General features: G+C 46.2%; 1 long non-coding RNA gene across 9 annotated transcripts in view; it reads right to left on the bottom strand.

The window, feature by feature from the left end:
- Nucleotides 1-20362: 20362 nt before the first annotated feature.
- The window catches only part of LOC112833317 (uncharacterized), a 28969-nt gene continuing 22507 nt past the window's right edge, over nucleotides 20363-26824 (bottom strand). For all 9 annotated transcript variants that reach the window (XR_012373692.1, XR_003210590.2, XR_003210596.2 and 6 more), the window contains 3 exons: nucleotides 26641-26737; nucleotides 23618-23706; nucleotides 20363-22538 (listed from right to left, as the gene is read on the bottom strand). This is a non-coding gene — a long non-coding RNA (uncharacterized lncRNA). The remainder of the gene's footprint in view (nucleotides 22539-23617; nucleotides 23707-26640; nucleotides 26738-26824) is intronic.

Genomic DNA, 26824 nt, shown 5'->3' with positions numbered 1-26824 from the left:
CCAGCCACCCTCAGAGAGGCCAGCTGGAGTCCTGGAAAAAAAATGGATCATGCTAGCTCTTACACAATGAAGCTATCGAGCGGCTGCCCAACACGGAAAATACTGCCTCATTGAGGTAATGAGCTCCCAGACACTGGAGGGAATCAAGCAAAATAACCACTGGTGGGGATACTTTAAGGGAATTCCAGCTTTAGGTTTGGGGAGGAGATGACTCTGGGAGGCTTGAGGTTTTCTGATACTGTGATTTTTCAGGCTTCAGGGGGAGTCCCCTCTCCATTGGTTCCATCTCGATATTTCTCCCTAGGAACCCACCATGGTGCCTCCAATTCTACCATTAGAACTTTATCCATTGGAAGTCCAGCGTCACGGTCTCCCGGGGATGTCAGTTAAATAAAGGGATGCCACATAATGTTACAGGTATTGACTCTTCTTTGTCAATTCATTTAGCAGAACTTTCTCCCAAGTGGCTGGGGGTAGGGGTTACTGGGGCACTGGTCACCATAGTAGAGGGCTCTGACCATCCAGAAGGCAGAGTGTGCTTGGGGAGGGGGGCCAGGCAGGAATGCTGAAGGTACACAAGACTCAGAAAGTAGCAGCATGAGTGCACCATCAACACGGAGTTAGGCCAATTCACGCTTGGCCCAGGGCAACCCTGCCTGGCCCCAAAGCCCAGCATCTATATGGCATCTTCCACTTCCCAAAGGAGCACTGGACTAGGAGTCTGGAGACCTGGCCAGTGGCCCTGGCTGGGCCACTCCTGGCAGGGGGTCTTGATTATGTTGCCACACCGCCCTGCAGAGTTCAACTCCCTCTACCACCAAATAAGAGGAGGCCTGGGCTGTCTCCAAAGGACCCTACCCATGATGGGGTGTGGGGTCAGGACCAAGGGTCCTCCCAACCTAATTATGAAACTCAATTCTGCCTTTCCCATTTTACTTACAGCCTTGAGCAAATTATCTATGCTTCCCGAATCTCAGTCCCCATCTCTGTGAAATGGGAACAGTAACTCTTGCTTTGAAGAATTATTAAGATAATTAAATCTAAGATGCTTTGCTTGCAAAGTGACAGGCTGGGAGCTAACAATGGCCATTATTTATCATGTCATTATTAGTTAGTGCTCCAGTGAGATATAGTAGCCTTGTCCATAAAGGGCTGGGACTCAAACCCAGTTACCAGACTTTGTCATCTCCCCCCAAAAGCCAGTAGCCCTGCGCTCCTGCTGGCTCAGATACCAGCCCTCTTTTCTTTCTGGCAGGCCTGTTCAGAAGGAGCCTTGGTTACAATGGGCTCTGTGTCCCGGAGCTGCAGGCCTGGGAGGCCTGGGGCCCTCTCCCAACATCCTGTCAACTCACTGGGCATTCTCCCAAAGTAGCTTCCACTGCTTGGGATCTCTGCCCCCTCAGGACTCAGGGGGGGCAGCTCGGGACCAGCCAGAGAGGTTGCCATCCTCACCCATGCCCTTCCTCCACTGCCCCTCTGTCCAGAGGGGGTCAGGCAGCTGCAGGCTGGAAAGCCAGTTTGGCCACTAACTGCTATGTGCCCTAGGCTGGTTACTTCAGATCTCTGAGCATCGGTTTCTTCATCTTTCAAATGGGTGTCATTAGGTAAATAGGTAGGTCAGTGCCTGGCACACCACGGGTCCTTGGTGGGGGAAGAAAGGTGATTGATTCCCACTCACGGAGGACTTGTGATGGGCCAGACATCGACTTACCTACTTATACACACCGCTCTTCCTCTGTTACAACTATCCCCCCTCCCCTTAGCTACACCAGCATGCATTTTCTAGAAACCAGGACACTTTCTCATGCATCAACCAACTCAGGAAACTGAACAAGGATGTAAGACCACCCTCTAGAATGCAGTCTACGTTCAAGTTTTGCCAATTGTCCCCATCACGTCCTGTAGAGCAGTGTAGGCCAGTTATTTTGTAGCATGTCCCTCACGTTGACCTTGTCTGATGATGTCTCCTCATGATTAGACCCAGGTCCTGCACTTTGGGCAGAAATATCACAGAAGAGATGCCGAGTCCTTCCCAGGGCAGCTTATCAGGACACGAGGTCAGTTCGTCACCCCAATGGGGACATTCATGCTCACTGACTTTTGGTGAGGGGGGCGCTTTCTTCACAGCACGGGAGCCATTTTTCCTATTCTTTGGGGAATGTGATCTCATTTTAAGCCCAGGTTCTTGAGTCAAACAGAGCTGGGCTGTATCTGGGCCTCAACATTGACCAGCTATATGGCCTTGGTCAAATTAATTTCTCTGAACGTGTGAAACAAAGATTGTACCACTACCTTTCAGGGCCAATTCCAGGAGCAGATGAGACCACCTATGTGAAGCGTTGGGCACAGTTGGAGGAGGTGCCCGGTGGACATCAGTGATGTTCACTGGACATCTGCCCAAGGCTTAGGAGGGGACTGATAGAAGGAGCTCCCTGTAAACAGCAGCAGAAGAACCTGGTGTCACTGGTGCTATCGTGATGCCCTGAACTCAGAGGGGACAGAGCAGGTTTCTGCTGAAGGCAGATAACCCGGGCAACGGAAATGGACTAGTAAGGTGTGACCCATGGTTGTGAGCCAAGTGTGGACTTTGGGGTCCAGCCAATCCGGGTGTGTGTCCCATAATCTATGTGAATTAGCTGTTTGTCCTTGGGCAAGTCTAATAACCTCTCTGAGTTTCCATTTCTCCCTCTGTGAAATGAAGATAATACCACATCTCTCATAAAGTTGTAAGGATGGTTAGATTAATGTAGTAAGGAGCATGGCCCAGTTTCTGGCATATGGTAAGTGCTCAGAAACAAAGAACTAGCACTGACCATTCCGACCAGGGTCCCAGTTCTAAGGGGACTTCTTTAGAAATGCCTTCCCTGACCACATTCCCCTGAGGAGAGGATCAGGCTTTCCCAAAATGTTCTTGGCATCATGTCCTCTCACACTTAGCAGGACCATAGGTTCGACCTCCCTGCAGGCCGTTTTGCCAAACAGGGATCTTCTTGTCAGTCAGCGTTCTTAGTTATCAACAACAGAAGCCATTTGACTAGCTTAGGCAGAAAGGAATTCATTAAGGAGAAGAGATAGCTCTCCTCCTTAATCATCGGGAAGGAGGAGTAACACATCCAAGGCTGGGCTTCCAGGGATTCGTCCTGAAAGCACAAAGCGGAACTGGGGAACTGGCTGCCATCGGAACTGTTGCTTCAGCCTCGATCAGAAAGGAATGGCCACCATGACTCATGGTTCTAGAACCATGCCACTTGTGCCCTGACCTGTGCTGTCAGAGATGCTCCATGCCACTGGCCTGCCCCCGATGTAACTCAGTGTCAAATCACACTCAGAGAAGTTCATCTCATTAGCAGAGCCAAAATCACATCTAGAATGCATGCTGCAAAGGAGTCTTGGCTTTTAACTGTCCAATATCTAGACATACTAGAAGGAGGTGAAATATGTTTTGACCTAGCCAATCCACCAAATCAAGAACCATAAAAATGTTCAGCTCTTTGACGTAACAATTGCTCTTCTAGGAATCCATCTGAAGGAAATAGAGGTATGAACAGTATTTTGTATAAACTGGAAGGAAGGAAGGAAGAAAGGAAGGAAGGAAAGGAGGGAGGGTGGAAGGGAAGGAGGGACAGAAGGGGGAAAATCCATAAACAGAGTTGGTTAGATAAATTTTGGAACATTCATATGAAAGAAATTTTTGGCCAATAAATATGAGGCTTTTGAATAATTCTAGAATTTGCAATAACAAAGTGTTAAGAAAAAAACAAAAACCAAACTATATATACAGTATGACCCCAGTTTATAAGAAGGGTGTGCACATGCTCGTTATTGAAGGAGGTACCCGAAGATGGACTGGAATCACATGGGATTTTCTATTTTTTTGCTTACACTTTTCTAGATCAGCTACATGTTCTACCAAGAACGTGTATCACTTCCTCTAATGAATAGCAGAGATCGAGAGATGATACAAATGAAATGAGGTAGTCCTGACATGCGCACACACGCCCTTGCCTGGTGCGGGGGAGTCTGCCACTGCCGGGACTGGCGCCGGGTTAGACCGGGGAGCCGGGAAGAAGTGATCGCAGTGGATAAGAGAGGACAAGGACCAAGTTTGGAGGGTGGGCAGAGGCCATCTCTGATTTATCTGGCATGTAAGTGGATGTCTATAAATATTTGTTCTGTACCTTATGAAGACATTGTCAAAGGGCTTGAAAGCAGCCAGTTCACAGAAAAAGGAATACAGACGACTTTGAAACAGATGAAAAGATATGCAGCATTAATCATAATCAAAGAAATGCAAAATAAAACGAGCTATTTTCACTTACCAGATTGGCAAAAATCACAACGTTTCCTGAGAACACGGGGTGACTAGACTCTTGGTAGTGGGCTGTGCCCTGCCCTGATGGGGATGTCTAGCATCATCGCTCAGAGAGGAAAATGTGTGTGCCCTTTGATAGGGCCACTCTGATTCTAGGAATTTGTTCTCAGAATTGTGCATTGCTCATATGCAAAAGAGGGGTGTACCAGGGTGTTTACCTTAGCAAACATTGGAAGCCTCATCTTCAGTAAGGGTCTGACTAAACCATGGGACATTCATACAACAGAATATTTGCTAAAAAGGAATGATCTCAAAAAAAAAAAAAAGAATCCCAAAGATATATTTATATACACTAAAGTCAAGGTGAAGAGTTAAATATATCCCATCCACTTTTGTAAGATAAAAACATGCACGTATATCATTTGATATTATAGCATATTTCTGGTGTCCCTGGGGAGAGAGATTGGGGTAATGAGGGTTGAGCTAGAGCCAGTATTCATTGTTTACACTTCTGTATGTTTGTTGGTTATTTACCATGTTCATGTTTCAGGTTCATACCAATTTCAACATGTAACTTAAAAATAAATAAATACTCTTTGAATTAATAATTGGACTAGGAAGCCAGAAAGAGGCATTTGGGTGTGATGAGATGAGCCATAGGGAGCTACTGATGGCTCTTGAGTAGGGCAGTACAGCATACAAGTAGTATTTGGCAGGGAGGACCCGGAAGAGTAGCAAGGAGAGGAGCTGGGAAGCTGGGAAGCTGGACCAGCCTGAGGCATACAACTAGGCAGGTGGGCTGCATCCAGGGGACCTGGGGTGGGGATGGGTAGGCAGAGAAGGGTTACTCCATGGGGAGCTTCTTTCAACTCCTGTCCAGATGGAGCCTGCTCTCGCCCCACACACAGCCTCTATACTTCTCTACCAGGCTCTCACATCTCAGCCCACACCACTGCCTCCTCCTCACACCTCCACTGTGCTCCCCTCCTCCTGGTAGTACCCCAGAAAGAGCCCTATGAGATAGATTACAAATGGACTTCCTCCTCATCCTAGCTCCCAATGAGGTTTTGACGAGCGCTATGTCCCAGGAAGAGGTGGGGGAGGGGGCAGGGCACAGGGGTGGGTGGAGGGAAAGCAGGGTTGGGGGGGGAGGAAGAAACCTGTCCCACCTAGCTACACTTTAATAGGTGTACTTACTTTAATATTAAATAGTTCTAAAGTATATGCCATGGAGTCAAACAGATGCTCCTGGAGATGCCCTAAACAGATCCATTTGTCCCATAGTCCAGGGTTTCTCAACCTTGGCACTATTGACATTTTGAGCTAGATAATTCTTTGCTGTAGGGACTGTGATGTGTATTGTAGGATATTTAGCAGCATCTCTGGCCTCTCCACACTAGATGCCAGTAGCACCACCCCTCCCGTTGTGACAAACAAAAGTGTCTCTGGACTTTGCCGAATGTTCCCCTGGAGGGCAAATGGCCCTAGTGACAGCCACTGCTGTAGCTTAATGTGCTCCCTACTATGGTATTGTGCACTGGTGGAGGGGAAGGCATGGGTGCCCCTCTGTTGGTCTTCACCCGAAGTCATAACGGGGAGTTTCGGGCATTGTGGGGAAGGCAGGCAGCTGCTGGCTTGATGCCTTATAAATCATAGCACAGGGAAACCTCTACTTTGCCACTTGTCCCCTGAGAACACTAACCTGGAACCCCAGCCTGAACCATTTGCAAAATTCTGAGATTCTCAACCTCCATATAACTAGATTCTTTTTGGTTCTTGGGTTTTTCACCCAGAACTACCAATAGCTCTGCTTCTAAGGGTTTTTTATTGTTAGGTCTACAAGGACAATAAAAAGCCTCAAAGGGTTTCTGGGACATCAAATAGCTCCTTTTAAATTAAAAAGAAAGAAAGGGGAAGGGGAGACCTCCAACCTCTGTATTTTCTTACACACTGAATTAGACACGTGTGGAATATGTTTCCTTCTGGCTGGGCACTATTTTAAGACATAAGGAGGTTGTCCTTAAAATATTTCCCAGCCTTTTATGGCTACCTAGTGTTTTAGGGGAATTGGTCTGTGTGTTGCCAACTCTATAGGATACAGCCCAGGATTCTGGGGGAGTCAGTTGGCCCATGAGGAGAAGGCCTGAGCAGCATGGCCCAGGACATCCAAGAGTATGGATGTTGTGCTGTGAGCTGGAGTGATAGGGAGAACTTTGAAAGAAAGCAAAGCCTGGATATTTTTATAGTCCTCCACATTTTCTGAGCATGAGATACATTCTCAGCCCCCTGGCTCTTTGCTAAAGCTGTCCTCTCTGCCTAGAAAACCTTGTGTCCTTTGTATACTTACTGTCCTCCTTACTCATCCAGGAGTATGTCAAAGTCTCCCTTTGCTCCTTCCCAATGAAATAATCAGACAAGTGAGCAAAGATACATATAAATCTATGTATGTACACGTGGTGAACATATATATATATATATATATATATATATATTTCATTGCAATGTAGTTTATGGTGATGAAAAAGTGGAAATAAGCTAAAGTGTACAGTAATAGGGAATTAGTTAAATAAATTACAGTATAGTCATACAATGAAAAATCACTCAGCTATAAAGAATTGAAGACATCAATGACTGTTGACTTGATTAGATGAAGAGAAGTTAAAAACAGCATATATGATCCTATTTTTAAAAAGTATGTTATACAAGGAGGATTCCAGGAAGAGGTGGAGTAGTAAGCACCAGAAATCTGTCTTCCCACTTAGACAACAATTGCAGAATCTGTATAATATAACAATTTTGGAACTTTGGAGGCCACTGAAGGCTTACAAGTTACAAGGAAGGCTTGGATGATAATTTTGGTCAATTTCAGCTCTTAACTTAGTAGAAGCTACCCTTGGCTCATGCCCAGCCCCATGGCAGGCAGCTGTGCACATGTTCCAGGAGCAGCTTGCACACAGCTTGTGGGAGTCAGGGTGGGCGATAAGTACCCTGTCCTCAACCAAGCATCCTATATCCTGCAACACTGTCCTTCAAAAATGAGGGAGAAATTAAGACATTCCCAGATAAACAAAAGATCCAAATATTGGGAATCTGTGCTATGATTGCGAATTGCTGCTTCTGATCACAGAGGTGGGCAACCATTGTCATTACATCTCTCCCAATTGTTGCAAGCCCCTTCCCTTCCAGCTGAAGCAACTTCTAGGAGACCAGCACTTTTTTTCTCCTCCCTTTATTTTTCTTTCTCCCCCTTTTGGTAAAAACTAAGGATATTAGACTCCCAGACTTTAAAGACTAGGACGTTGAAAAGCTACTACATTTATGGGGGAAAGTAGAAAGTCACTGAGCATACCCAGGGAAAGTCTCGGAAAAGACCTGAGAAAACCTTAAGTTTGTACCTCAGACTGATCCTCAGTACAGAGATAGCCTACCAGTCACAACAAAAAGAAAAAATGGTAAATCTGGGGCAGGGGAGGGGGCACAGGGATCTGATTCCCAGAGTTACCATATTATTATATTTAAATGTCCAGTTTTCAACAGCAAAAAATTCACAAAACATGCAAAGAAACAGGAAAATATGGCTCATTGAAAGGAAAAAAGAAAAAAAACAGAAACTATCACAAAGAAAGACCAGATGGTGGACCTACCAGACAAAGGCTTTAAAACAACTGTCTTAGAGATGCTCAAAAATAAATAAATAAATAAAAATAAAAATAAAAGAGGGAGAAAGTGAAGAAAACTGTATGAACAAAATGGAAATGTCAATAAAGAGAAAACCTAAAAAGAAGCCAAGAAGAAATTCTAGAGCTAAAAAGTACATTAACTGAAATGCAGAATTCTCTAGAAGTGTTCAAAGGCATATTTGGGCAGGTAGAAGAATCAATGAATTTAAAGATAGGACAATTGAAATTATTGAATCTATGTAACAGGAGTTAAAAATACTGAAGAAAATTTAATAGATCCTAAGGTACTCTATCAAGCACATTAACATATGCACTGTGGGAATCCCAGAAGGAGAAGAGAGAGAAAATGGGGCAGAAATATTTGAAGAAAGAACAGCCTGAAACTTCCTAAGTTTGATGAAAGACATGACTATAAACATCTAAGAAGCTTAACAAACTCCAAGTGAGATGAACTCAGAGACCCACATGAATACCTATTGTAATAAAAGTATTGAAAAACAAAGACAAAGAGAGAATCCTGAAAGAAGTGAGAGAAGTAACTGCTCAAACACAAAGGATCCTTAATTAGATTATCAGCATAGTTCTTATCAGAGACTTTGGAAGCCAGAGGCAGTGGGCTGATGATAGAGTCAAAGTTCTAAAAGGAAAAAAAAAAACAAAACTGTCAACCAAGAACTCTATACCCAGCAAAACTGACCTTCAAATGTGTGGGAGAAAGTAAGACCTTCTCATTCTCAGATATACAAAAGTTGAGGGAGTTTGTTACTACTAGATCTGCCCTGCAAGAAATGGTCAAGGGAGTCCAGTGGGTTGAAATGAAAGGGCACTACCTAATAATCCTAAACTGTGTGAAGATATAAAGATCTCAGTGAAGATAAATACACTGACAATTATAAAAGTAGCTATTATTGTAATAACAGTTTGTAACACCACTTTTGGTTTTCTACATGATTTAAGAGACTGAAACATTTTGTAAAAATCATTAGTCTAAAAGCAAATACTACTGTAACTTTGGTTCATAACTCCATATTATATTTAAAGACTAATGCACTCAAGGAACAACTATGAGTTTACAATTTTGGATACACAATGTATAAAAGTGTAATTTTGTGATATCAGTAACTGAAAGGAGTAGCAGTGGAGTTATAAAGAAGCAGAGTTTTGGTATGTCATTGAAGTTAATCTTGTATCAATTCAGATTAGAATATTACAACTTTAGGATGTTAATGTAATCCCCATGGTAATCACAAAGAATATAGGTATAGCATATATACGAAAGGAAATGAGAAGATAATTAAAACATTTCACTACAAAAAAGTAAATAAACAGAAGACAGTAATGCAGGAAATGAGGAGCAAAAAGCTACAAAGTATATAGAAAACAAATAACAAAATGACAGAAGCCTCCTTATTAGTAATACCACTAAATGTAAATGGATTAAATTTGCCAATGAAAATACAGGGATTGGCAGAATGAATTTAAAAAACATGATCCAACAGTATGCTGTCTACAAGAGACTCACTTTATGTCCAAAGACACAAACAGGTTGAAAGTGAAAGGATGGAAAAATATATTCCATGCAAACAGAAACCAAAAGAGAGTAGGGTGACTATATTAATAGAAGTTTCACTATATCAAGATATAACAATTAGAAATATGTATGCACTTAATAACAGGCAATCAAAATATATAAAGCAAAAATTGACAGAATTGAAGAAAAAAATAGACAGTTTTACAATAATAATTAGAGACATTAATACTCCACTCTCAATAATGGTTAGAACAACTAGATGGAAGTAAGGAAACAGAGGATGTGAACAACACAGTAAACCAACTACCTCTAATAGACACATACAGAACACTCTATTTAACAAGAATACATGTACTCACATGCACATGAAGCATTTTCCAGGATAGACCATATGTTAAGCCACAGATTAATTCTCAATAGATTTATAAAGATAAATACTCTCACAATGGTATGAAGTTAAAAATTAATAACAGAAGGAAAACTGGAAAATTCACAAACTTGTGGAAATTAAATAACACACTTTTATACAACCAATGGATCAAAGAAGAAATCACAAGGAAAATTAGAAAAGATTTAGATACAAATGAAATTGGAAACACAACATACCAAAACGTGGAAGACAGCAGGAGCAGTGCTAAGGGAGAAATTTATACCTATAACCACTTATTTGAAAAAAAAAGGGGGGTTCCTGTGTGGCTTAGTCAATTAAGCATCTGCCTTCAGCTCAGGTCATGGTCCCAGGGTCCTGGGATCAAGCCCCGAATCACAGAACCTGCTTCTCCCTCTCACCAGCTTGTGCTCTCTCTTGCTTTCTCAAATAAATAAATAAAATCTTTTTAAAAATAAAATAAGTAAAATAACAAGAAAGCTATCAAATCAACAACCTAATTTACAACTAAAGGAACTAGGAAAAGAACTAAACCCAAAGCTAGTAGAAGGAAGAAATAAAAAGATCAGAGCAGAGACCAACAAAATCAGGAATAGAGAAACAAGAGAGAAAATCCACAAAACCAAAAGTTGATTCTTCAAAGAGATCAACAAAATTGACAAACATTTAGGTAGTCTGGAAAAAAAGACAGAAGACTCAAATTACTAAAACCAGAAGTTAAAGTGGGAACATTATACCTAAGTCTATAGAAATAAAAAGGATTCTTGGCCAGTACTCTGAGCAATTATACCCAAACAAATTGGATAACCTAGATGAAATAAATAAATTCTGAGAAACACATGATCTATTAAGTCTGAATCACAAAGAAATAGAAAAATCTGAATAGACCTATGACTATAAAAGGAATTAAATTAAACTGAGAGGGAATCTAGATGCCCCTAGACCTGGGCCACACTGTCTGGTCCCTGGATGCCAGAACATGAAACAGAGGCTTGGACCTCCGTCCATCTGCTCCCTGTCAGTGGGGGGACTCCACCAGGCAGGAGGCACCCTCAATGCCTGTCCTCTCCAATCCCAGGATCCCACCCCTCTTCCCCAGCCCAAGTGTTGTCACCCTGCCTACTCACAAAATCAGCAGCTCCCTCTTGGGTGCAAAATGAGGTGAAGCCATACATTTCCCCCTCCCAAGCCCTGGGGTTCTCTGTTATTGAGGGACCTAGTAGAGGTGAGCATGACCCTCTCTGGGTGCATCTTTCCAAAGGCACATTCCCGTGGGGAGGGAAAACACGTTAATGCCCATGGATCACACGGATCACAACCGGAGCTGTTGGTTCTGCTCCCTGCTCTGTCTGGAGGATCCTGAGCAGGTGGGAGCCCTGGCACATGGAGCCAGCTGGCAGAAAGAGCATGGCTGGTGAAGGACAAGGTGCGCCAGCTCTGCCCAGGACCTGGCGCCTCCCAGGGAATTATAGAATCCTAGACTAACAGCTTGGAAGGACTCTTGCATCCAACTCCATCATTGGACAGATAGGGAAAATGAGGCTCACAGAGGCAAAAGAAATGCCATGGCTATCGGTGGCAAGACTGGGACTAGAACAAGATGTATTGCTCCCAGTGTAGGGTTTGGCTGTTTTCATGAGATTTCTAGAATTCTAACTGAGGTCAGAGAAGGTAAGTAATTTATTCAGTCACAGTGATAGTAAGTTGAGATTATGGGATTTGAAACCCAGTCTGTGAGACTCAGAAGACCACAGTTGTTCCATTAACTCATCGTGGGCTCTTTGTGTGTGTGTGTGTATGTGTGTGTGTGTGTGTGTATGTGTGTGTAGGGAGAGAGAGACGTGGTGACTGGGATAGTAGTGAAGAGCTGATTGTCCACTTCTCAGGCTCATCCTTTAGCTTAGTCCCGCCTTCACTGACCATCCTCCCAGACCAGGTCAGGCTCTGCTGTCATACACCTGCCCTCAGAGTACCTGGTATTTCCCTTCACAGTGCTTACCACTGTGACTCAGTTCCCCAGAGCATTATTTGTCCAATACTTCTCTCCCTCAATACACTATGGCCTCGTGCAGTAGGATTGTGCCTGTCTTGGTTACCATCATATCCTCCTAGATCTAACACAGGGCCCGTACAAAGTCTGTGCTTGTGGTATTTGTTAAATGACTAGATGGATGGATGAATGGATGGATGGATGGATGGATGGATGAACATGTGGATGCCTGGATGGATGGCTGGAAGCCTGGGTTGTTGGACAGATGAGTCTCAGCTGCTTGGAGACCTGAGATGTGTGGTGACTCGGGGCCCCAGACTAGAGCTCTTGGCTGAGAATTGCAGCAGACCAGGACCGTATCTCTGTTCCCAAACCTCGCCTGTGTGGTGAGTCACCCAATATCTGAAAACCACATGCTTCTTTCCACAACGAGGCTGCCCAGAGGGGCCCCAGAGCCTCAAAGACAGTGAGGAAAACTCTGCTCACACGCACAATTCCTACCGGCCCCTTATCAGGGCTGTTCCTTTGATGTGCTCTCTGTGAGTCAGAGCTGCTATTTGCCTCAGCGCTGTTCCTGTTTCAGCAGCACACTGACATTTTTAAAAGAAAAAAAAATCGGAAGTGGCAGACTCTGTCATTGGGCTAAGACTGCAGACAGCCCTTTGATTTGATTAGAAACCGAACTGGGGTGGAAAGGGGTGAGGATGTCCAAGCAAAAATGGTGGGACCCTGTTACATCCCCTCCTCATATGGCAGTTACTTATGTTACTAGCTAATGATAACATGCATGTTGCAACGTTCTGTTGCAACGGAAAAGAAGAAAGCTGTGGTGTCTCAGTGACAGTGGCAACTCGGGGCCAAAAGAAAGACGCTGGAGTCCAACTCAGCTACTTTCTTCCTAGCTGATCTCAGACAAGTTATGACTCTCAGTTTGTTCCTCCGTAGAACTAAGGAGGCTGGTTTTGATAGTTTTGAATATCACATAAGATAAGAGTCATAAATGTGCTCTGTGAACTGCACGATGGGGTGCATCTGTGCAGAATGAGCGGCACCTCCATCCTCTGCGTTCTCTCTAACATTTCCAGTAGCGGCATTACATTGCTATTTCACTTCCCACGCAGACACACGTTATCTTCCCACCTGGACTGTGAGCCTTCCTGGTTAGTGACCCCTTCCCCTTCTACACCCAGCACAGGGTGGGGTACACAGTCAGTAGCCCATGACTCTTTCTTTTTTGTTTTGTTTTGGTTTGGTTTTAGCTATACTTTTTTAAAATTTTGTTATTTTAATTCCGATTATTTCCCATACAGTGTTGTATTAGTTTCAGGTGTCCAATATAGTGATTCAACACTTCCATACATGACCGGGTGCTCATCACATGACAAGTGCACTCCTTAATCACTCATCCAGCCTTCCAGGGAGTCCTGAGAAAGGGGGTGGGGAAGCCCCGTTGCATTAGCATCCCATTCTACAGTCAAGTAAAGCAAGGCCCAACAAGGCCAAGGATCTCACTCACTCCGAGATAGAGCAGTGAGTCATTGACAAAGCCCAGCCTGTGAAGCAGGCCCTGACTCTTGGCCCCTGGGTCTTTTCAGGAGGACACTCATTCCACTGAAAGAGAAGTTCCTACCATCAATTAAGAGAGAGATTTTATAAGCATTACTCAATTTATTCCTCATGCTGTCCTTGAAATGACCTGTCATCATCCCCCTTTCAAACATGAAGAAACTGAAGCTCTAGGAGGTGAAGCGACCTGCCTAAGGTCAGAGGAAGGAGGTGGTGCCAGGCCCCTTATTTCCTAATACCTGCTGAGCACATTCTAAGCATGTGGGCTGAGCCCAGGGCTGGGGTGTGAATTTCTCCCCCTGCTCTCTGGTTCCCCCATTCACAGGAAGCTTGGGTCAACCACATCCTGCCACGTCCTTGCAGACAAGATAATGATCCCTACCACCACCATTCTCTGTCCCACCACAGCCCAGCCCAGCCCAGCCCAGTGAAGGCAGACGGACTTCCTTTCCTCTGTTGGCAACCGCTGAATGTTAGAGCTGGATGAGGCTAATTCTGTGCTCCTCAGGGTGTCCTCCTTCGGAACCCTCTGGGGGAGACAGGTTGATAGTCCAGAATGCCAAAGCCATCCCTGCAATCCAAGACAAAGGCTCCAACGGAGGGGCCTAGGAATCTGCATTTTTAAAGCAAGCCCACTTAGTCATTCGATGAGTGTTCAAGTTTGGGAAACCGCTGGTCCAACCCTCTCATTTTAAGAGAGGCAAACTGATTTCCAGAGAGGAGAAGTGACTTTACCTCCCACCCTAGTGGTACAAAATCTGTGGCCTCTTTGGCACACTTGTTGAATCTGTTGAAAGAGACCACTGAATGCTCTTGGGTTCAACCCTGCCATTGGGAAAGCAGCTGGGGACCCATCACACCCAGCTCCACAAAAGCAAAGGGAATGATGCTTTGCAGAGATTAGAAAAGACATCTGGAGACCCTCCGGAAGAACTGCCTACATTGAGGGCTGAAGGTGTCTTCTTAGAGTAATCTGGAACCGGCCTTCAGTCCAAGAGTATTAACACTGGAGCCCAGAAGTAGGCACACAACCGCCTGCAGGTCGAATCTGGCCCACCGCCTGTTCTTGTAAAGTTCTATTGGAAAGTAGCTATCTCCATTTGTTTATGTGTTGTTTATGACTGCTTTTGAGTTAGAGTGGCAGAGTAGAGCCTAAAATACTTACCATCTGGCCATTTACAGGAAAAGTTTGCCAGCCCCTGCATTAGCCCATCAATCAACCAGCAAAGCCTCCTTCCTGAGGGCATTCCAGAAGGTCTCCGGTTCTCCCACACCAGTACCCCTGGCCCCTGGCAGCACAGTACTTGGCACATTGTAGGTACTAAAAAAAATTGTTGAATGAATGAACCATCGCAGTAGACTATTTTGATTCTCCTTATACAAATGAGAAAACCACAGCTTGTTAGAGGAGGTAAGTATCCAGTCCAAGGTCTCTGACTTAGAAAGTGCTAGAATTAGAATTTATCTCAATCCAGGGTACGTTATTTTCCTATAAACTCAAAGAAGGGATCAAGTAGAATCTTGACAGAAATCTGCATAAATGAGGTCAATGGTAGATCTTTTGCAAGAAGGGCTGGATCGTGGGGTTGGGAGGGGTGGTAAGGCCCTGGGAAAGAACAAAGGATCCTCTGAAGGGATGAGAAGACCTTGTCCTGCTGGGAAAATTGCTACCTCGAGACTATATTAAGCAAATTTATCCTACAGTGTGAGCCTCCATCTAGACCTGCTTTCTTCTTAACAGAATGTAAGTAATGGAGCGTTTTCACCTGTAGGTGAAGGAAGGCTCGTCAAGGAGCACAGTAAAAGGAGATGAAATGAGTCAAGCACACTTACCAGAATACGATTCAAAATGAGCCAGGCTCTGGACACAGGGGTGTTGAGTCACGGGGGCATTCACAGAAAACCTGTACAGCCACTTCGCCGTGGGGCTGTGGTGGACTTGTCAGCCCCCGGGAGAGCTTAGCCTAAAGACCACGACGCGTCTCCCAGGTCTGAGGCTCTCACGCCAACTACGTGGCTTGAGTCAGCCCTGATGCTCTCCCCTTCCAGTTCCCAAAGAGGCATTACAGCTATAGGACAGGCCCTCTTGAACCCAGTGAGATCCAGCTTGATCGGGGTCACTTGGCCCCAACAGTCACAGAAAGTGGGGAACCCTTTGTGTTCACCGATTGGAATTCTTTGTTATCTTTCCCAAGTAAACCACACCCACAAAGTGTCATTGACAATTTCTAGTCTCTGTCTCTTTAAAGCGGAGTGAGGACATAAAGCTGAATGCCAAAGACTCAACTTTCACAGGTTTTTTTTTCTGCCTCTAACCTTTACTATTATCTCACTTACATTCGATTCACCGAGTGTTGTTTAGTTACCGCATGTGTTGATTCTCTCCAAAGCACTCAAGTTCGATTGCAAAGAAACAACTCTATTTTCTGCACTCATATTTCATTGCATTATGGAATAATTATTGCATTATTTAGCTAGAGTAATACGTACAGCTTGAGAACAAACACAAATAGCACTTGATAAGCACATAGAGCTCAGCCGACGGGAACAGATGAGCCCAGGAAAAGCAGAGAGTACCTGCTAGCATTGAGGGTTTGATGCATCCTGGGCATGGGGACAGTGCTTGCTGAGGGGCATGGACAGCCTCCAGCGATCTGAAGCATTGGTTCATTGAAGATTGTTAAAGAGGGTTCTGCTGTTTCAGCACATATGCTGCAACCCTCTGTCATGCGCAGGGCACTGTCCTGCGTGAGCCCCGCGCCCCTCCAAGGCAGGCAGAGAGACTTTCATATAGGGAAAGTGAGGATCGGGGACATAGAGTGACTTTCTCAAGAATAAATGCCAAGGAATGTTCTCCTCTGTGTCTGTACTGCTGGAGCCTGACACAGAGAGGACATGTGGAAAAGAAATCCATTGTTTACGGGCCCGAAGTGATAAAGCTGAGCCCCAGAGGATGCGCTCTGAGATCCTGAGTTCCTCCCGCTCACTTACAAAGGCCGTGGGAAGCGCGCTCCACGCCTGACTCGGGTACCAAAGATGGAGCCTATTGCTTCACACCTGCTCAGAGCCTCATGCTTCCTGATTCCTATTCCTCTCCCCTCCTTTCCCCTGGCTGGGAAGAAAGGCTAAATCCTCCGTCTCCTTAGGTGTTACCATTAGACCCTTCTGCCACGTGGCCTGGGAAGGAACGACCAAGGGCATGAGGACGAGGCAGAGGGGCGCCCCCCAAATGCCCCTACCCTGTGTCACCTTCGCTTTGACCCCATCTCTTACTTCCAACTCCAAGACTTCCCACACTGATGCAAAACATCCTGGCCTGACTCCCCGCGAGCTCTAGGGGAAACCCTAAACCTCAGAGTGAAATGAAGAGGCTGATTTGCCCGAGGAAATGAGATACAAACAAGCCTGGGGTGAACCACTGGGCCAGAGCTGTTTCTCTGGATTACTCACAGGGTTACCCACTCGCTAAAGGGCCCTCCTCCGGCTCCCCTTTAGCCCCGGTTAATCTGGAAGGCTGGCCTGGCCTGGTTACAAGCATGGCCAGATGAACAGGAGGTGAAGCGGGGGAGTTGGGGGAAGGGGGACATTCACCAAAGAAGCCACAGCAACCTTCCGCCTGGGTGGGGCTTCTCTTCACCTGCCACTAAACTGCTCTAAACTGCCCGTCAGCACCCCTGCTTCCTGCCCCTGCTACTAGGAGATCTTCACAAGTTCCCGGCGGGGGCGGCGGGGGCAGCCCCATCTTCGCTCTCAGAGAAGGAGGCAATGCTCCTGTGGCTTATTTCGCAGCAAATACCTACTGAAGCCTGCTTTCTGCCAGGTACATGGTAACATCAAAAAACCACTCGATAGCACACCCACCTCACCGAAGGCAGGGGCTTCTGTCTATGGGGTTCGTTGCTGCATTTTCTAGGCCCGGCGTGCCAGTAAGTATAGGCAACTCAGTAAGGCTACGTTGAATGAATGGAGGATACAAGGAGTGGCAGACATCATACTGAGTGCAAGAATTAAACATACCCTGGGACAGGAGAATGCACCACGGGATTTCTAATCACCTGTGGGTCCTGGGAAGGCTTCTTGGCAGAAATGATGACCTGACTGAGATCCAAGGGGTAAGTAGCAAGCAGCTAAAGGAAAAAGGTGTGGTGTTGGGAAGAGCAGGGCAGGCAGCGGGAACAGCATGACTAAAGGTCTTGAGGCAGGAGGGAGCACAGCTGGTGAGCGGCTGCCCGAAACAGGTGTCTGGAGTGGCAAGGGAAGGCTGGTTCAAGGTGACTCTGAAGAGGACAGCCGAGCAAGACTCGTGGGCTGAGGAGAAGCCTCCAGCTTCCTCCTCAGAGGGATGAGGCGTTCCTAAGTCGTGGTCAGCAGGAATGGATGTGGTCAGACTTGCGGCAGCATCCCGAGTTGAAATGCCTCTCGTACAATGCCTCTAGTTTGGGAGTGTTTGGGTGTACGACAAGGAGCTGGCAGATTCCCCTCAGCTGTGGCTGAAGTTTAAACCGACGCATTTCCAATCTACTACGGGTTTACCTTCGTGCTGCTACATAACGTATTTCATTTAACAAAAACCAATATTTCATCACTATGTGTCAGATGCCATTCAGTGTGCTTCAGAAATACTCACTCATTTAATCCTTGCAATGCCCGGGTGACATCGGTGCTGTGATGATCCTGTTTGAAAGATGAGGCACCCGGGTTGGGGCATTCAAGTGGAGACGAGATGACAGCACCAGAGTCTCCCGCAGTTGCTGTGCACACAGAGGGCTCACGAAGTCTCCATTGCCCTCCGAAGGGCGTGTGAGGAGGCTGGCCCAGGAGTGGCGGTGGGGCGGCTCAGAAAGGCAGATGGGGCTCGATCAAGAGCCAGGCAGCGGTCAGGGGACCCTCAGTGCCAGCCACGGTAAGGTGGGGCCCTGATGGCGGGAAGAGATGCAGCGCTATGTCTGGGCCACGGTTACCAGCCTGGCATCTCTCCACATAATCTTAGGGGTCCCTTCACTTCCTCCACCATAGCATTATCTGCTTTGTGGATCCACGTCTGCCTCTTTTGTGGTTGACTTCCTCATTTTAGCAGAACACTCCCTCTTGTAGCATCCTGAAACAGGAAAAATGGAAGGCAAATTTGGGAGAAATTAGTGTTTTAAAAATGTCTTTAGAGGGGCACCTGGGTGGCTCAGTCAGTTAAGCATCCCTTGATTTCAGCTCAGGTCGTGATCGCAGGGTCATGCGATGGAGCTGCGTGTGCACCAGGCTCTACACTCAGTGGGGAGTCTGCTTGAGATTCTGTCTCTCCCTCTACCCCTCCCCCACAAATAAATAAATAAAATCTTTTAAAAAAATGTCTTTAGAACCTCTGCTGGATTATTACTTGGCTGGATATAAATTCTACATCGCAAATCACTTTTTTTCAGAATTTTGAAAATATTGCTTCTTTGCCTCTAGTTTTCAGTGTTGCTACTGAAAAGGCCACACTTGATTAATAGTTTGGCTGGGTATAGAATTCTAGGGTGTAAATCAGCTTCCAGAGCTATTGTTGAGAAATCCAGGGCAAACTGGATTTAAACTGTAAACTGATCCTTGCCCATGTCTTGTTTTTGTTTTTGTTTTTCATTTTTTGTTTCTGAAAGCTTTCAATATCTTCCCTTTATCCATGGTATTATGAAATTTCACAATAATGTACCTTGATGTGGGTCTTTTCATCATTTGCTATGTTGAGCATGTGGTGAATTCAGTCAAGGAAACTCATGATTTTAGTTCTGAGGATTTTATTTTTGTATTATTTCCTTAAATATTGCCTCCCCTGTGTTTTCTCCATTTTCCTCTCTTTGGAACTCTATTTGGATGCTGAATATCCTACATAGATCCTCCAATTTTCTTGTCTTTCCTTCCTACTTTCAATCTGTTTGTCTCTTTGTTTTACTTTCTGACAGTTCTCTTCGTGTTCCAAATGTTGTGTTATTTAACATGATTTTTGTCTGTTAATTTTAATTTTCAAGAGCTCTGTTTTATTCTAAGTTTGATCCCTCCTTTTCTTTTTACATTTTGTTTTGGTTTTTTGGAATGCAAAACCTTTTCATCTCACCAAAGATATTACTTATAACTTTCTGACATCTATTCACATTTAAGATGGGTCCTGGGGGATCCTGGCTGGCTCAGTCCATAGAGCACATGACTCTTGATCTCGGGGGTCGTGGGTTTGAGCCCCATGTTGGGTGTAGAGATTCCTCTCAAAAACTTTAAAAATTTAAAAAATAAATAAATAAAAATAAAATGGGTCACTAAAGATCAGATGAAAACCTTTGTGAAATTAAATGAGGCTTATCAGTTGGTGAAATTTACTCCAGGGTAATTATTTGGGGAGCTAAGCATTTCACTGAGGGACCCCCCAACCGTGGGGAATATCCCTATTTCATAGATGGGAAAACAGGAAATAAGTAACTTTACCCATGCTCACACAGCTACCTGGGGTAGCTGAGATTCAAACCAAGGGCATCTCCCTCCAGAAGCAGTTTTCTGCACCGTGTACCACACACAGTCTTGCAGACCCTCATCAGCTGACACATGTAAGTGCTTTCTCTACACCAGCCCCTGCCCTAAGCCCCTAAAAACACTAAATCAATTTAATCCTCACCACAGCCCTTTGAAGTAGGTACTATTAGTAGACCCGTTATTGACAAGCAATCTGAGACACAGAGAAGCTCAACAACTTGTCCAAGATCACACAGCTGGTAAGAGTTAGAGGCAGGACACAATCTTTGGCAATCCGGCCCTGGAGCCCTCTTGCTTAGTCTCCCACAGTCTCCGGTTTCCCCATGTGAAAGTGGCCATGTGGTTCCTAACTCACAGAGTTATTTTGAGGACGAAACAAGAGAACACACATGTAAGAAATGTGTACACGATAGCCCCTCAGCAAACGTTATTTTTATTAAAAAACATTCCCCCCTCCAGGGCTTTTAATTTCTTTAAAACCAGAAGCTACAGTTTGGGGCTCCCCGAGGCTTCTCTTGGCTGTGAACTTCATGGTTCCAAGAGCTGGGCTGCCGTGTTGTGTCAGGGGGCCTCACGCAGAGGAGCATGATAGGGAGGGAGCGGGGGTGGTGGCGGGGGACATCAAGACCTCAAGGGATAGAGGAAGAAAAAAAATCGGGAGGTAGGAGCCAGCACAACAAATTCTGGACTGTTCCATTTCCCAACTTGGGCCCAGAGCATCACTCCTGTGTTCCCAAATAGCTGTGAAGTTCAAATAACAGACTCCAACTGACACATAAAAAGGAACACATGTAACCACTTACAGGCCAATTAATATCGGGGCGGGGAGAAAGCCACGGGGCGGGAGGCCACTGGGGTTGAAGTGAGCAGAATGAGGGCCGTGCTTCCGGCCCTCAGGCTGAAATGGGCTATTATGTGTCATCAGGAAACTTAAGAAGGGGGGAAAAACAACCTCTGATCAAAGTCCCTTTTGTCAACTTCTAACAGATTAATAGATGACAGATTTTGCACTTAGAACTCTACTACAAGGTCAAGGGCAGTGAGATGGGGCTTGTTGGGACTTTTTTCTCCTTTGGTTCAGAACTGCTAGGCTGCAGAACTCATCATTCTGACAACCTGGCTGCCTGAAATGGCTCTAAGAAGGTCTGCCTTCCCCGGGGTTTCTGTGCGGGAGAGCGGGGAGGGGGCCCTCTTTAGTACAGACGAGCCAGGCTTGTCTTCTGCCCACAGTGACTTCCCAGCTCAGCCTCCTGCTGGAAGTCCTCTCTCTCTGAAGCCCCAAGCTTATCATGCCATTGTCCCCAGTTCCCCAGTTATGGCATCATGGTGACCTTCCATGGACCCCAGAAGGAAGACACCTCTAAGCCTGGCCTATAAGTCCCTCAGTAATTTAGCGTCACCCCCATCTCCTCAGGGTGCTTGTATTGGTCACACCGGATCACTCATACCTCCCCAGACCCCCCTTGCCTTTTTGCCTCCACATCTTGGGCTTCTCTGCCACCATTTCTGTCTTCCTCAACGTCCTACTGATCCATCAAGGCTGCGCCAGTGTCCGCTCCTTTGGGAAGCCCTCGCTGACCCTCTGCCCTGCCCTGCCCTCCCAGCCCAAGGAGACACTCTATCCTATGTGACCCCCACCCCTTCAAACATGCAGCCTTTGGCATGTGCCTTACCATAGGGCCGTTATCTGCTCATAGGCCCATCATCCCTACTTGGCTGTCTGCAGAGACCAGTGTGTGTGCTGCCTGGCATGGAGTAGGAGGAGCTCCCTCTTCAATAGAGGTGAGTACATGCAGGCTGATTCACCAAGGTGTGAAGGATTGTGGAGGAAGAATCCCAAGGTCACCCAAATAATATCCACCCTGGTAGAATCTGTGACTTGTTTCTACCCAACGGAGTAGGGTAGGGCTGATAGGATGTCGCTTCCATGGTTAGGTTGTTATAAGGAAAGGCTGATAAGCTTTCAATCAAATGATTATGGAGTTTTATATAAAACTCCAGGCCAGAGTGAGTGTTTCTCCCCACTGGCCTGATGAAGTTGGCAGCCATGTTGGGAAAGCCCATGTGGCAAGAAACTGGGGTGGGGGAGGGGGGGTGGCTTCCAGGACCTAAGGGTGGCCTCCAGCTCCCAGCCAGCAGAAAAGCCAGGGACCTTGGTCACACGGCCACAAGGAAATGACTTTGGCCACAACCCAGTGAGCTTGGAAGTGGATCTTTCCCCAGGTGAGCCTCCTGATGAGACTACAACCCAGCCTAGACCTTGGTTTCAGTTTTGCAAGCTCTTGCGCCGAAGACCCAGCTAAGCCGTACCATGTCTTCTGACCAATGGAACCTGTGAGTTGATAAATGTGTGTGTTGTTTTAAGTTGCTGCATTTGTGCTAACTTGTTACTCAGCAGTTAACAAACTGATGCAGAGATCATTCTTAAAAATGCCTTCTCTTGGGTATGGAAGACCTAAATAGTCCCGGCGGAGAGTCCTGGGATGCTTTACCCCTAAAAGTTGATACACTAGTCAGATATTCTTGCCAGCCAATTCATAGAAGACGCCAGAACACGGGTCAGGCCCTGGGAGAGCAACCTAGGAAGATGAGAAGCCATAGTCAGACAGGAAACAGGGAGAGCCCTGAGTCTGAAATCAGGTTCTGGATTCCAGATTCTGCAGATGATTTGCAACCAGGCTTTGGACAAGGCAGCCCTGCTCTGGGCCTCCATGAGCTCATCCACAACCAACATTATGAACAGTTTGAGCTCGGCACCTCCCTCCGTCTTTGGCATTCTGAGTCAAAGATGGTTCAGTTTTACCAAAGAACTCCATATTTTAGAGTACATTCAATCTTTCACTGTTCACTCATGCAGAATAAGTTACTTCTACTTTCCATAATTTTAGTATTGCTTATTATGAAAGATATATATTTACTAACTTGATTTAGAGAGAGAGAGAGAAGAACGAGAGAGACATAAAATGAATTAGGGGAGGGAACAGAGAGCTTTGCCAGAAGCCCAGGCTAAAGTTGACATGTACTGGCCTGGCTCCTCCCACCCCCACCCCATATTTCCAGTTAGGGAATACATTCCATATGCTTAAGGTAGTGCTAATCTTGCCCCTCTTCCCACTTATAGAGAGGGTCACCATGGCCCAGGTTTGGCCAGTCAGAGTACCCCAAGTCTCTGGCCACTGTATTAGGTTCAAAAACGAGCCTATGTGCCGAGTAGGAATTTGATGACAGAGCTGCTGGATGAGACTGCCTTTCTCCTAGGGTTGCTGAACTCATAAGATGTGATTTGGGGGACAATTTAAGGTATGGGGCTGGCTTGTAGAAAAAGCCGATCTAAGATCTAGAAAGGGAGCCCGGGGAACATTAAGCCCTTGATTCTAGCCATCTCTGAAATCATCTGCTCTTACTTAACCTGATAAATTATCTTTTTATTTAAAGTAGTTTGGGTTGGGTTTCTGCCACTGGTAACCAAAAGAATCTTAACTAATGTAGATAGTTATTTCAACTAAGCAATAATTATGCCCGAGGTCTCTGAGAAGCCCAAAAAGAAAGGGCACCACACAGCCTCACGAAACGCTCCTTCTCTGATATCACAAACCCCAAGCGTCAGGAAGGAGGGCCTTTTCTCAAGGGCTCAGTCCATTTTTTCATGGTCTCTCACCCTGGTGGCCCAGACCAACATCGTCCACAGCTGCTTTAGAAATGACGCAGGAACATTCCTCATGCGGCTGGCTGCCTCTTGGACTGAACCTTGACAAAAGACAAGCAACAGAAACCAAGCGTCAGTCAGCGTTCATGAGGATCTCCTGGGTTTTCACCGGGAGAGGCAAACGGGCCATGAGGCTTGGGGTCTGGCCATGAATCGTCCCCGGTTCCTCTCCACGGCCTCCTCAGGAGCACCTCCAAATGCTGCTCTGAAGTTTGACTAATGTCGTCTCTCTGGTTGCAAGGTTGGTGATTCCTTGTAAGGGACCACAAAGCCATATTACATTCAAAGTTAAATAAACAAACGTTTGAATCTGTGTTTTATTGGTTCCATACCATCTGCCATCTGGTTTGGGGGAGCAAGGAAAACTGTGGTTTTGTTGGTTTTGTGTGTGTGTGTGTGTGTATGTGTGTGTGTATGTGTGTGTTTTTGTTGTTGGGGTTTTTTTTTTATTTTATTTTTTCCCTTTTCCCTGTGAAAATTCTCTAAGGTTGAACGCTGGCAGCAGTCCGGGCTGGTTAAAAGCCACCTAGTTTCCCACATCTTAACTCTCTGCTAAATGTTGGAGGCTGGTCTGGGTCCCCATCTGCTAAGCAGCCTGTTGTGTGAAAATGAGATCTATGCATATGCAGAGTTCCATAGCCTGGCTTCCAAGATCTAAAGAATTGTTATGAGTGAACCACAAGAAGTGCTTATTTAATGTTGACAAGCTGCACCCAGACCAAAGGCTAGAGCGGGGCATATGGAAAAGGAACAGAGAAAACCTGGTGTCGGAGCCCCCCGGGCTGTGAGGAAAGGCAGCTCCGCCTCCAAGCCCCTGGGTTGCTAGAGACATGGAACTTGTAATGACTTGAAGGAGAAAATCGGCCCCAGACACTGGGTGGGAAATACGCCCCAGCCTGCCTGGAATCTTCAATCTGGAAATTGCAATGGCTGTGGGGGGGGGGGGGGGGGCGGGGGGCACATTCCACGGTGGGGGTGGGGTGAGGGCCAACATCTCTGCGTGTCCTGTTGGTCCAGCTGTTTTTGGCCAGCAGAGCCTGGAGCTGCTTGAAAAGGGTGGGGAGATCCCTGGGGGGTTAGTGGAGGGTGGGGACAGCAAATACAAAGCTGGGGGAAAGGACCCTCGGAGCTTCGATTTCCATGACTTTTAAACCAGGTCTTCAGTGTCCTCACCTATAAGATACAGACTCGGGCGTGGGTCACAGATGCACGTGCCACGGGGCCAGGCAAGGTAGTGAGAACGGGTGAGCGCGGCTGGGTGGGGGCCAAGGCAAACACGCTTTTGGCGGAAGGGTGACGGGGACGCAGCCAGCTCCGGCGATGGTGGTCATGCAGGAACCCAGCCCAGTGTGGCCAGATTTCCCAAGTTCCCAAGAAAGGCCAGATTTTTTTTTTTTTTTTTAAATGTGAAAACACGCAGTGTTTCGATGCTGGCAGCGATCACAGTTCCTGAAGGAAAATCCCACCAAATTAAACCTGTCTGCAGCCCACATAAAGCCCACACAGGTCTCCAGGTGGTGACCTCTGCAGAAGAATTCAAGGAGACAGTCTTGGACAAGCCTGGAACAAAAACCATGTTTTCCCATGAGGGAAGGCAGGCCGGAAGGCTGGTCCAGGCACACTGACCCTACTCTTTTGCCTGCACGGGCCCTGGACGACATGGAGGTGTTCCCAGGCACTGGCTCGTCCAGGCTGGGTCCACGGAAGCTGGGAAGGGCCCTCCCTAAGATGTCCTCCCTCACTAATCCTGAGCCCCAGCGCTGCTGAAATTCCAGGCCTGCCATTCCTCCGGGCCCTTTGGTGACACAGTGACTGTTCTGGGCCGCTCGAGCTCTGAGCTTCCGGGGTCTTTCGGCTTTGCAACTCATTGCCAGCAACGAAATCAGTACACATGATGTTCCTGTTGCACGTACTCCCTTGGTCCCACAGGTTGGTCCCCTCCCAGCCACCTTCTCGTAGTATCACAAGTAAGCAAGTCAGTAACCTGCACAAAGTGAGACACAGCCATTTTAATCTCTGGCCCGATGTCACCTCTCTTGGCACAATGCAAAAGAGCCCTTATGGCCTCGGCAGCCAAAGAACTTTTAGTCTATGTTTTCTGGAGTTTTTTTGTGGTGTTTTCTTTCTAACCGAGGTATGAAAAAGTCCTAGGCTCAGTTTAAGTCCTGGATAAACACAACTCAGATTTTTTTCGGAGATAAAATCTGCATACTTGTATTTTAAACAGTGTAGTCAAAACAATGCAAATTCCTCCCCTTTTTTCCCCTTTCTTTGGCTTAATGAATATCATTTGCCCAGTATGAAATCTTTATACTATATGCCCCATGTGTTGAAAATAAAGGTAATAAAACTTGATAATCTGTTCAAAAAGAAAGGAGGCAGGAGACCTGGTCTCCCATCGGCTGCCATCTTGCTATGGGGTCTTGGTGAGTCAGTCACTCCTCTGAGCTTCATTGGCCCCAACTCCCACATGGACAAGAGGGCATACAAACACCCCTCTAGCTCTACATGCCTCAGAGCAAGCATGTGGGGTGGGGAAAGGATGAGAACGTTACGGGGTGGAAGGTAGGCAAGCATGGCAAGAACTCCATAGCCAAAAACTCACAGGCAGACAGATTCTATGCTACCTAGGCACAAAGACTAGAAGTCCACTTCTAGAAACAAGGATAGACTGTTAGCTTGTGGGGGCAGAAGGTAGGTCCTGCCATTTCTAAGTCCTGGAGCCCGGCGTAACCTTTGCATGGAGTCAGTATGAGCCCCTGTGGAATCCCCTCAGGTAAGAATCAGCTGGAACAGACTGACCTGGCATTTCACAGGCTTCCATCCTCTCGAGGCTTGTTTCGCCCCTGTGAGGTAGGATGGAGCAGGCACTGTTGTTCTCCAAATGGAACTGGCAAACCGAGGCCAGGCGCGGTGAGGCAGCTTGTGAAAGCTGGGTTGGTGGAGAACCACATCTAGATTCCCAAGTCTCTTACCTGCTGAAGAAAAATCTTCCTTTCTGAGCAGTGACTCTCAGTGATTCTCAAAGCTTTCTGGGGACAGTTTGGAAAGGAAGGTGCTCTTTGAAAGAACCTAGAGACAAAGAAAATAACTAACTTAGCCTATTTGGTGTCAAATCAGACCCCAACTTACACCAGATTCTAACACGGAGGTAACATC

This window comes from Callorhinus ursinus, unplaced genomic scaffold (genome assembly GCF_003265705.2).
Source record: "Callorhinus ursinus isolate GAN/ISIS: 27379988/994484 unplaced genomic scaffold, GSC_fseal_2.0 scaffold25, whole genome shotgun sequence".
Taxonomy (NCBI): domain Eukaryota; kingdom Metazoa; phylum Chordata; class Mammalia; order Carnivora; family Otariidae; genus Callorhinus; species Callorhinus ursinus.
This window is presented reverse-complemented; position numbering and strand designations above follow the sequence as displayed.